Raw genomic sequence first — 10,735 nt, forward strand, 5'->3', positions numbered from 1 at the left:
TCCCATTTCCAAATAGGAATGGGCAAGGGCTGCAAATATCCTGGAGTATGCATATGATCTACTTTAACTCTCCCACAAGTGTTGCACTCCTCGGTGTAATAGGTGATATCCTGCTTCATGTTGGACCACCAGTACAAGTGGCGCAAATTATGGTACATCTTGTTGCTGCCAGGATGGATAGATAGCTTTGAATGACGGGCTTCATTCAAAATCTTCCTTCTCAGCTCCTCATTAGATGGAACCACCAATCTATCCTTGTACCTCACTACATCTTACTCATCAATACTAAAGTGAGGGCCACGCCCTTCGACAATCAATTTCCTGATGTTGGGAATTTCTTTAGGGTCTTGCCTTTGCTCTAGAATAATCTGCTCAAGCAACTCTAAGGTCAAGGCAATGTGAGTCAGCACTTCTGCATGGTTGAGAGACAAAGGTGTTTCCTCAACCTGATGTGACTTTTGGCTCAAAGCATCAGCCACTACATTAGTCTTTCCTGGGTGGTAATGTACCTCCAAGTTATAATCCTTAATCAATTCCATCCATCTCCTTTGCCTCATATTCAACTTAGACATGGTGAAAATATACTTGAGGCTCTTATGATATGTAAAAATATGCACTTTGTTGCTCAACAGATAGTGCCTCTAAATCTTTAGAGCGTGTGAAAGGTCCTAATGGCTAGGGGGGGTGAATAGCCTAATAAAAATTTCTACAACAACACTTAACCAAATGGTTAGACAATTATGAGGCGAAGCGAGTGTTGCACTAGCCTACTTAAAATGCAAGCCACCTACCACAATTCTAGTTTAGATAGTGTCTATTCACACAATAGCAAAGACACTATCCTATGTTAGTGTGCTCTCAAAGACTAACTAAAGAGCCACACCAACCAAGCAAGCAAGCTCTCACAACTAGCTACACTAAAGAGCTTGTCAACTAGTTTGCGGTAAAGTAAAGAGAGTGGTTAGGATAGTTATACCGCCGTGTAGATGAAGAACCAATCAATCACAAAGATGAATAACAATGAAGACCAATCACCTCGGAATCAATGATGAAGACAATGATTTTTTACCGAGGTTCACTTGCTTACCGGCAAGCTAGTCCTCGTTGTGGCGATTCACTCACTTGGAGGTTCACGCGCTAATTGGCTTCACACGCCAAACCCTCAATAGGGTGCCGCACAACTAACACAAGATGAGGATCACACAAGCCACGAGCAATTCACTAAAGTACCTTTTGGCTCTCCGCCGGGGACAAGGTCAAGAACCCCTCACAATCACCACGATCGGAGCCGGAGACAATCACCACCTCCGCTCGATGATCCTCGCTGCTCCAAGCCGTCTAGGTGGCGGCAACCACCAAGAGTAACAAGCAAAATCCGCATCGAACCACGATCACTAAGTGCCTCTAGATGCAATCACTCAAGCAATGCACTTGGATCACTCCCAATCTCACTATGATGATGAATCAATAATGTAGATGAGTGGGAGGGCTTTGGTTTAGCTCACAAGGTTGCTATGTCAATGAAAATGGCCAAAGATCTCAGCCACAGCCGGCCATGGGGCTATAAATAGAGCCCCCATCAAATAGAGCCGTTATACCCCTTCATTGGGCAAAACGCGCTCTGACCGGACGCTCCGGTCAAACTGACCGGACGCTGGCCCTCAGCGTCTGGTCGCCCGATGGACGCCACGTGTCATCCCCTTCAAACGATGTTCGTCAGATTCCAACGGTTATGAAGCTGACCGGACGCTCCGGTCAAAACTGACCGGACGCTGAAGCCCCAGCGTCCGGTCGTTTCCAGTAAGCTCCCCGAGGCATGTTTTTTCGACCGGACGCGTCCGGTCCACCTTGACCGGACGCAGCCAGCGTCCGGTGCTCAACCCTAGCCTACTGTGCCGTCTGACAGCTCGACCGGACGTAGCCTTTCAGCGTCCGGTCGCTGAGTGACCCAGCGTCCGGTCAGTAGACCGACGCCAGCATCATTTCAACCAACTCCATTTCAACTCTAACTTCTTCACCCTTGCTCAACTATGCCAACCACCAAGAATTTTGCATCCGGCGCAATAGAAAATAGACATTTCATTTTTCCAAAAGCGCCGAATCCCGCCTCGCAAGCTCGGCGGGAGAGAGAGAGAGGGACCCAAACCCATCTCAACCCTGCAAACACCTTGTGCACATGAGTTAGCATATTTTCACAAATATTATCAAGGGTGTTAGCACTCCACTAGATCCTAAATGCATATGCAATGAGTTAGAGCATCTAGTGGCACTTTGATAACCGCATTCAGATACGAGTTTCACCCCTCTTAATAGTACGGCTATCAAACCTAAATGTGATCACACTCTCTAAGTGTCTTGATCACTAAAACAAAATAGCTCCTATGGTTTATACCTTTGCCTTGAGCTTTTTGTTTTTCTCTTTCTTTATTTCAAGTTTAAGCCCTTGATCATCGCCATGCCATCACCATTGTCATGCTATGATCTTCATTAGCTTCTTCTACTTGAAGTGTGCTACCTATGTCATGATCACTTGATAAACTAGGTTAGCACTTAGGGTTTCATCAATTCACCAAAACCAAACTAGAGCTTTCAGCGTGGACCACAGCAGCCAGCTCTAAATCATGTGTGGGGTAATTTACTTCATGCTTTTTTAGTTAGCGTGAAGCATAAGCTATCACACACCCATCTTGCATAAGCACACATCCCAACCCTATCTTTGAGGCATCACAATATACATCGAAGGGTCTATCAATATCTGGTTGGGCCAATACAGGAGCAGTGGTCAGAAATGTCTTTAGAGCTTGGAAGGCTTTTTCATAGGCTGGGCTCCAGTCAAACTTGGCTTCTTTTGGAGCAGCTTGCTCATTGGCTGAGCTATCTTGGAAAATCTAGAATGAAATGCTGATAGTATCTCGCTAGACCAAGGAATTGATAAATCTGGTGCACATACTTAGGAGACTTTCAATTCAATACATCTTGCACCTTGCTGGGATCTACGGATATGCCATTAGGTGTCAACACATGCCCTAAGAACTGCACTCGATCTAACTAGAACTCACACTTGCTGAATTTAGCATACAGCTTGTGTTCCCTCAATTGAGCCAGTACTACCCAAAGGTGTTGGGCATGCTCTTCATCATTCTTGGAATATATCAGGATATCATCAATGAATACCACAACAAACTTATCCAGCTCCGGCATAAAGACTGAATTCATCAGGTACATGAAGAAGGCAGGAGCGTTGGTGAGACCAAAAGATATTACTAGGTACTCATACAATCCATACCTAGTAAAAAAAGTTGTCTTTGGTATATCATGTGGTCTAATCTTGATCTGATGATAGCCTGAACGAAGGTCAATCTTAGAGAACACCTTGGCACCAGCTAGCTGATCGAACAAAGTATCTATGTAGGGCAAAGGATACTTATTCTTAATTGTTACCGCATTAAGAGGGCGATAATCCACACACATCCATAGAGTGTCATCCTTCTTCACAAAAATGGCTTGACAACCCCATGGTGAAGAGCTAGGACAGATGAAGCCTTTTTTCCATCAATTCTTCCAACTGTTTCTTCATTTCAGCCAACTCCTTTAGAGCCATGCGGTATGAGAATTCCACCTCTCTGTTTGATGGCAACCCAACTAGATCTTCAGGAAATACATCCAGGAACTCACATACAACCAGAATAGAGGCAAGATCAGGAGAGGCTTTAGCATGAGCAGCAATAGGTAAGACTGGATCTAAGGGTACAAGAAGAGACATCCTATCCTCAGAAGAAGAAAGCCGTAACTAGATAATTCTTTGCTTCAGATCCAATACGACCCCATACACCCGCAACCAGTTCATCCCAAGAATAGCATCAATGCCTTGCCCAAGCAGTACCATGAACTATAAACAGTAAGTGTGGGTGGCTAATACTAAGCTTACTATGTCCATCTAGGTATTGATGCACATCTACGCACCTAGAGTACAAATTCTATAGGCATACAGTATAGCCATAAGTGGTATATTGTGTCGGTCTACAAATCTCATGCTCATGAATGAATATGATGCACCAGAATCAAATAACACATAAGCTGGATGGGAATCAATGGTGAACATACCAACCATCACTGGTTTCTACTGCAATATCTGCTCAGCATCCGTAAAATTCACCTATTCGGATCGACTGGCTAGCACTTTCTTCTTGATCATTGTCCTCCTGACTAGCCTAGAGTTAGTCGATGGTTGAGCATACTGGGCTGGCTGGTTCTGAGGACACTCTCGGGCATAGTGGCCATCTTTGCCACATTTGAAACAAGCACTAGGCTTGTTTCCTTGTCCTAGATGAGGTGGGACCTGCTATCCCTGAGGCTGCTGGGGTTGCACCTGCTGAGTGGATGCACGGTACTATGTGGAAGAAGTCTGGGAAGTATGCTGGGGCAACCAAAACGAATGCCCGGTTGATGATTGATAGGGCACCCATCGAACAACTTGTACCTTCTGAGTATGAGGGTGGCTAGAAGACCCCGTGGCCACCCGCTTTCTCTTCCACTCTGCCTAGGAATCCCATTGCAAGCCCTATATGGTGATGGCAGCATTCATCATTGCCCCGAAGGTCTGATAGTTCCTAGTATACAATTTCTCCTGAAGGTTGTAAGAGAGACTATGATAGAAGCTATCCTTCTTCTTCTTATCTCTATCCACATGAATTCCATCATACTGGGACAAGTGATTGAACTTATTGTTGTAGTCCATCACTGTCGTACCCCTTGCCGAAGATCTAGAAACTCAGTCAGCTTCCTATTAAGGACACCAGCAGGAATATAGAACTCTCTGAATGCTACGGTGAACTCCTGCCAGGTCCTCGGTGATCTAGCTGCTGCATGGCATTGAAGGTATCCCACCATGCACTCATAGACCCCAACAATTGTTGTGCTGCGAAGCACACTTTCTGCTCATCAGCCACATTGAGCAACAGGAACTTCTGCTCCAAAATGTGAAGCCAGTGCTCCACATCCAGGGGCTCAGTTGTCGGTGTGAAAGTGGGCGGGTAGGTCTTGAGGAAATTCTGGTAAGAGGAGGGTCCCTCAAGACCGTGGGCATCGCCCCTATTCCCACCATTGCCCCCGTGGCCTCCGCGGGCAAAACCAGTGATAGCCTATGCCAGTAGCTCCATGGCACGGGCAGACTCGTGATGCGCATCCATCATTTGCGCCATCATCTCCGCGTGAGTCATTGGTGGTGGTGGAAAAGGAGGAGCCAATAGTGGAGCCTCATGGCTCTCCCCATTGCCGTGCTAATTGGCTCGGCCACTTTCACCTTGTCCCTCGCCTAGACCATGGCCTGTACCAGCATTGGTGCTCACACGTCCAGACCTCAGATTCATCTGTAAGAAATAGGAACCAACCACTTAGGACAACCTTCTCGATCAGAACAAGGGATTAGAGGAACGACGAGACATTTATTAAAGCATTCTTTTAGTTGTGTAGGGGTACTTTAGTTTAAGTAAGATTCTATTATCATGGTGCATGTATCGGCCTACACGCTCACTCAAGCCGGAATATAGCGGCATTCGTAAAATTTTGGCACATCGCACACTCACTTTCTGTATGCTAAGCGATTTCTTACGCAACGTAAGTTAGTGTATCTACAGAAAACTGATTAGATAAACCAGTGCCGTTATCCTAGATAGAACATATTGCTAAGGCTTATACTTATTTAGATAATTTTATCGCATCCTACTTTTTGCAAAACTTTTGCTGCTCAAATTTTTAAGTTTTTTAAAAGAGTGATGAAACTCGTAAACTATTATTGGCTCTGGTACCAACTGTGACAGAACCGTCCAAAATAACACACTTACGGAGGCGCTTGTCTTCCACCGGACACTAAGCTGTCCGAAAGCAACCTACAGCAGGCGGTATCTGTCGGGCACACCCGAAGGGAGAACCTAAAAGATCCACAGTTTTTCCCATGGATTCAATAATGAGAACAAATTACAATACTTAATACATTTCATACATCCAGAGTTCTTAGAAATTCATTATTACATTGCCAAATGTCAGAGTGTGGAATATTAAACAACGGAATTAAAAATAAACATATAGCGATAAAGAATAAGGATCCGTCTGTGCCCACCAGAAGAATCCTCCACACAACAGTACTCTTCAAGCATTACCTGCAACAGGGGGTAAATAAACTATGAGTACACAATGTACTCGTAAGACTTATCCGACTAGTGGGAATATATTTCCTGACTCTAAGGAATATGATAAGCTTTATGGTTTGCTAGTTTCCTTTTTGCAGAAAGCCATACTAATAGTGAGTCCTTATTGATGGTATTATTAATAGCCGTATTGATTTATTATCTATCCATTCTATGTAAGCACCTGTTCTACTTTCAAGCAAGAGTTGAGCAATCAGTTCCATTTCATCACCTTCCATCTTTCAGTTCTTACTACGATGCTAAATCATATACAAGCCGTATCGGATCGCCCGGCGATTCGCGAATCAATTCCCCCAGCTGGGTACCCCGAAAACACATGACCCGCTTGTACCCCAGGCACAAGCAGGACCAACTCATCACCCTCCTATCCTAGGATCCAGGTCCCCATCTAAACTTGGACTCCAAGCCCTCGCTTCTAAGTCCTAGACTTAGTGCGGTGCAAGGACCTCCATCATCTCCGCCTCTAATCAGTCAGTCTAGAAAGAGCTAGAACCCACGACAAGAGAGCAACAAGTCTTTTCTGTGCCTATACCCAAGTATGTGCTCGGGATAATAAGTCTATGACTTGTCTAGAGCCTTATGCAACGGTCGATCCTTAACCGACACAGGCAGGGAAAAAGTGTAACTAGGCTATGCCCTGTTGGCCGTAGGACACAACCTCTTACACCCACCAGTACCCAAACCACATCCCTGCCCGATCACCATTTTTCCTTTCCACCATTTTATCATGAGTGAGCATAATTATCACCTATTGTGAGTAACGGCAGGTTACTCACGCTACTGAAATCCTGAGCATAGCAGCTACTCGACCTGTACTAGTAAGACTCATAGGTAGATATACTTATGCATGTAGTTTTCATAAAATCCCTGAAACATAAATGCACAACATATATATTCAGTGATTAGTAAAAATATGGGTTATGCACTGGGGCTTGCCTTGGGCAGGCGGTGGGTCAGCAAAGTCAGCACCAAAAGTCTCTGGGGCTCCCTCCTGCATGAGGATCTCCTGCTCATATTCCTCAATGACCTCTTCATAATCATGTTCGTCCACGGGTACGAACTCTACCAACTCGTGATCTACATGCATGAAATGATGATGCAACACTTAGTAATATGGCAACAATAGCTCTTAAAATGAAAATACATCTATCAAGTTACTAAGCTAGTCCTACCGACTAAGGTGCTAAGTTACCTACTATTACCACTAACAAGTATGAAGCATGACATATGTTATCATAGCAACTAAGGGTATTCTTACTCTTAATATCGATTTACTCTATATATAATAAAACAAGTAGTACTAGCTATTCTATCTATCAACCTACTCTAGGGTTACAAAAATTACAGTAAGCATATAATAATCTCATGAGTCTATTGTAAAAATTTCATGGCTAAAGCTTTCACCGGTTTGCCACAAAAATTCCTATAAATATTAAGCTAACTAATATTAAGCTTTCCAATTTGAATTTATGAACCAATCATTGTAACATCTAACTGTGAACCAACTATACCAACAGATAGATATTATTTTTGTGAACCTAACAATTTTTGTTTCACCATTTTTGGATGCCCACAACATTTACTATTATTTTTCAAAGTTCAGTTCAAAACTATATTGAATAACTCTTTAATAATTCATTGAAAAATGAAAATCGAATTCCTCCTCGTGCAGCCCGCTACCGAACAGCGTGGCCCACACCCACACACGCTCAGCACTCCAGGGCGATTCACGCGCGCGGCCCACCAGCGCGACCGAGGCCCAACGCGGGGAGACCCACGCGCGCGCTGGCTCTTTTGCAAAAGAGCCCCCATTCTCTATCCTATTCACAAAGCTCACTCGAACACTATTTCACTAAGTCACGGCGTTTGCATCTAGCACCCTTCCCTTAATCCATTTTCTATTTCTCAAGGTCCCTGGTCGGAGCTAACGGTGGTCGCGGCCTGTTCGGCCAAACATCGGCGAGCACGAACCTCTCTAGCACCAACCAACACCACCATGACACTCTACGTGCAACGCGCAAATGATCGAGGTAACAAATGCCATGAATGGTGTAGCACGAAGGCGTGGCCATGCACCGCGGCGGGGTCTGGCCGCGGCAACATAGACACCGGTGAATTTACCTAACTCAACGCCTCTACCGCTACCCGATATCCATCTACCGACTACGAGCAACAAGGTAGAAGCCCTATTTATAGCAGATCGCCGTGGGGAAAACGTCCCGCATTACCTCACTGGAGCACAAGAGCTCGTCGGGTCAACTCCACTCGTAAGCTAACAAACAGGTCTAGTTGGGTGCACGGTGAATTGGAAAGAGGTGAACTACACACGGCCAATTTGATGGACGACGGCGTTCGGCTTAATGGGGTAGACGGCAGGGAAAATCCAATTGAGGCCCCGACATCGTAGGCTGCAACAGCAGCAAGCTTGGCACGAAGCTAGGCTTCAACGCGACGTCCAGACGTGCGCACTTATGAAGATGGGCCAGGCTCTAAGGTTCGGTCGGGGCACAGCGCGGCCGTGGATGCAGTTCGACGCGACGACGATGGCGACGATGAGCAGAAGGCTCAGGCGGACGCGGCGGCGGGCAGAGTGGCCAGGCTCGCTAGACCCCTGCATGCACGTGTGCGTGCGGTTTGCGTGCCAGAGCTCGGTAACAGGTGTCCAAGACCAGCGGCGCGGAGCCGCACGCGCGGGCGTGCATGTGCGTCGGCGGCCGGCGCGGCAACGCCGAGTTCCGGCAGGGTGACCGTGACCAAAACGCTGGCACCGTTTAAAATGTGACTTGCACTCTTTTTAAAGCTGCTCAAAAACCCAACTCGAGGATCCAGTAGCTAAACTAACTATTTTACGTTCGAGATGGTGTATCAAGCTACTAAAACCAACCTTAAGACCATGCCACTGTTTAACCCGATTCCCCTATAAAAATTATCGAACTTAGCTCCGTCGAACCAATTTTCGACTTAAGAAACGACCAAGTTATTTGTTCGGATTCGCGTCACTTTCGATTTTTAAGCTACCAACTATGCTATCTGGCGAACCCCATTCCCGATCTCTAGTATTTCACCGACACCTACGAAGTTTGTACTACCAACTTTATCAAAGTTTCATCTATGCGTTCTATAGTATTCTCGTTCAATAAAAATTCATTTAGAACACTAAGTGATACAACGCGACGTAAAATGTAAGATTCGTTTTGTGTTTCCGATGAACGTTTCAAGTTCCGTATATTGCTTTGCACCCTATATTACACATATTTACATATAAGTATGATGCGTATGCAGTGTTTTAGCAAAAAGTTGTACAGTGTAACACCGAGGGTGTTACAAGGGCCCACACCCAGCCCGCTCCGGCTAGCTCGCCGGAGGCGGGAGGGAGGGGGCCGGCTGGATCCGCTCGGTGGCTCGGAGCTCTCAGGAAGGAGGAAGACGGGTTCGCTTTTTCCTCTGTGAGTGTTATCAAAGAGACTGTGTTCACTTGGCATGTTAATGTGTTGTGCGACACTACTAAGAGAAAGGCACAAGTGCCCTGTTCGTTTAGCTTATAAGTCGTATTTTTTTAGTCAACGAACAATATTTTCTCCCACAACAAATCAACCAATATTACTTTCAGTCATGGCTTATCAGCCATGCAAACAGGGCAAATGATTTTATCCAGATTAGCCCTAGCTATTATTACGGAGTATCATGCGGGTGCAGGACTTTTCTCTAGATGCTTCAGGGCTAAACGGTGAGAGGAGCAACGTTGAGATTCGTGTGGCAACGACGCATATATATTTTTTCCATGCAAAAAAATATATACGACGTTGTTGCATGTTAGTGTGTTGTGCCACACCGCTCCACGAAACGGTGAGAGGAGCAAGGCTTCATATGAGTGGGCCTAACTATTATCGTGTGAGTGCAGAACTTCCTTTAGATGTTTTAGGCTGCGTACATGTGTGTAAACCAGACGGTTGCCCTGTTCATTTGATTTATAAGCCGTCTTTTTTCAGCCAACGAACAATATTTTTCTTTCACAATAAATTAACCAACAGTATTTTCAGCCGTGACTTATCAGCCAAGCGAACAGAACAGGTGTCGCACAGCCTGATTCAAAGCCATAGGTGGGGTGGAGTGGACTAGTATTTTATCGTTTTATTATGTACTCCCATGTTCCGAAGAGAATTCAATTCTAAATTTTAGACAAGTTAAATTTTTTAAAATTTAAACAAATAAATAGAAAATATCAATATCTATATCTTTAATCAGGTTTATTATGAATATATTATATAATTATTTAATTGTACTTATTAGATATCATAAATATCAGTAATATTTTGATAGATTTGGTCCAATTTAAAATTATTTTTAAAGAAAATAGGAGGGACATCTTGCTTCTGAATTTCGTCCGCAACGTTTACATTATTACATAGTTTCAACGACATTGTTGATGAGCTAGAGAAACAGGAAATACAAAAAAAATGGATGACACAATTTATTATTAAATTTTCATTCATGAGAAGCAAACAGCTCCAACACAGTGGTCTCTAATT

The sequence above is a fragment of the Miscanthus floridulus genome, chromosome 3 (genome assembly GCF_019320115.1).
Source record: "Miscanthus floridulus cultivar M001 chromosome 3, ASM1932011v1, whole genome shotgun sequence".
NCBI lineage: Eukaryota > Viridiplantae > Streptophyta > Magnoliopsida > Poales > Poaceae > Miscanthus > Miscanthus floridulus.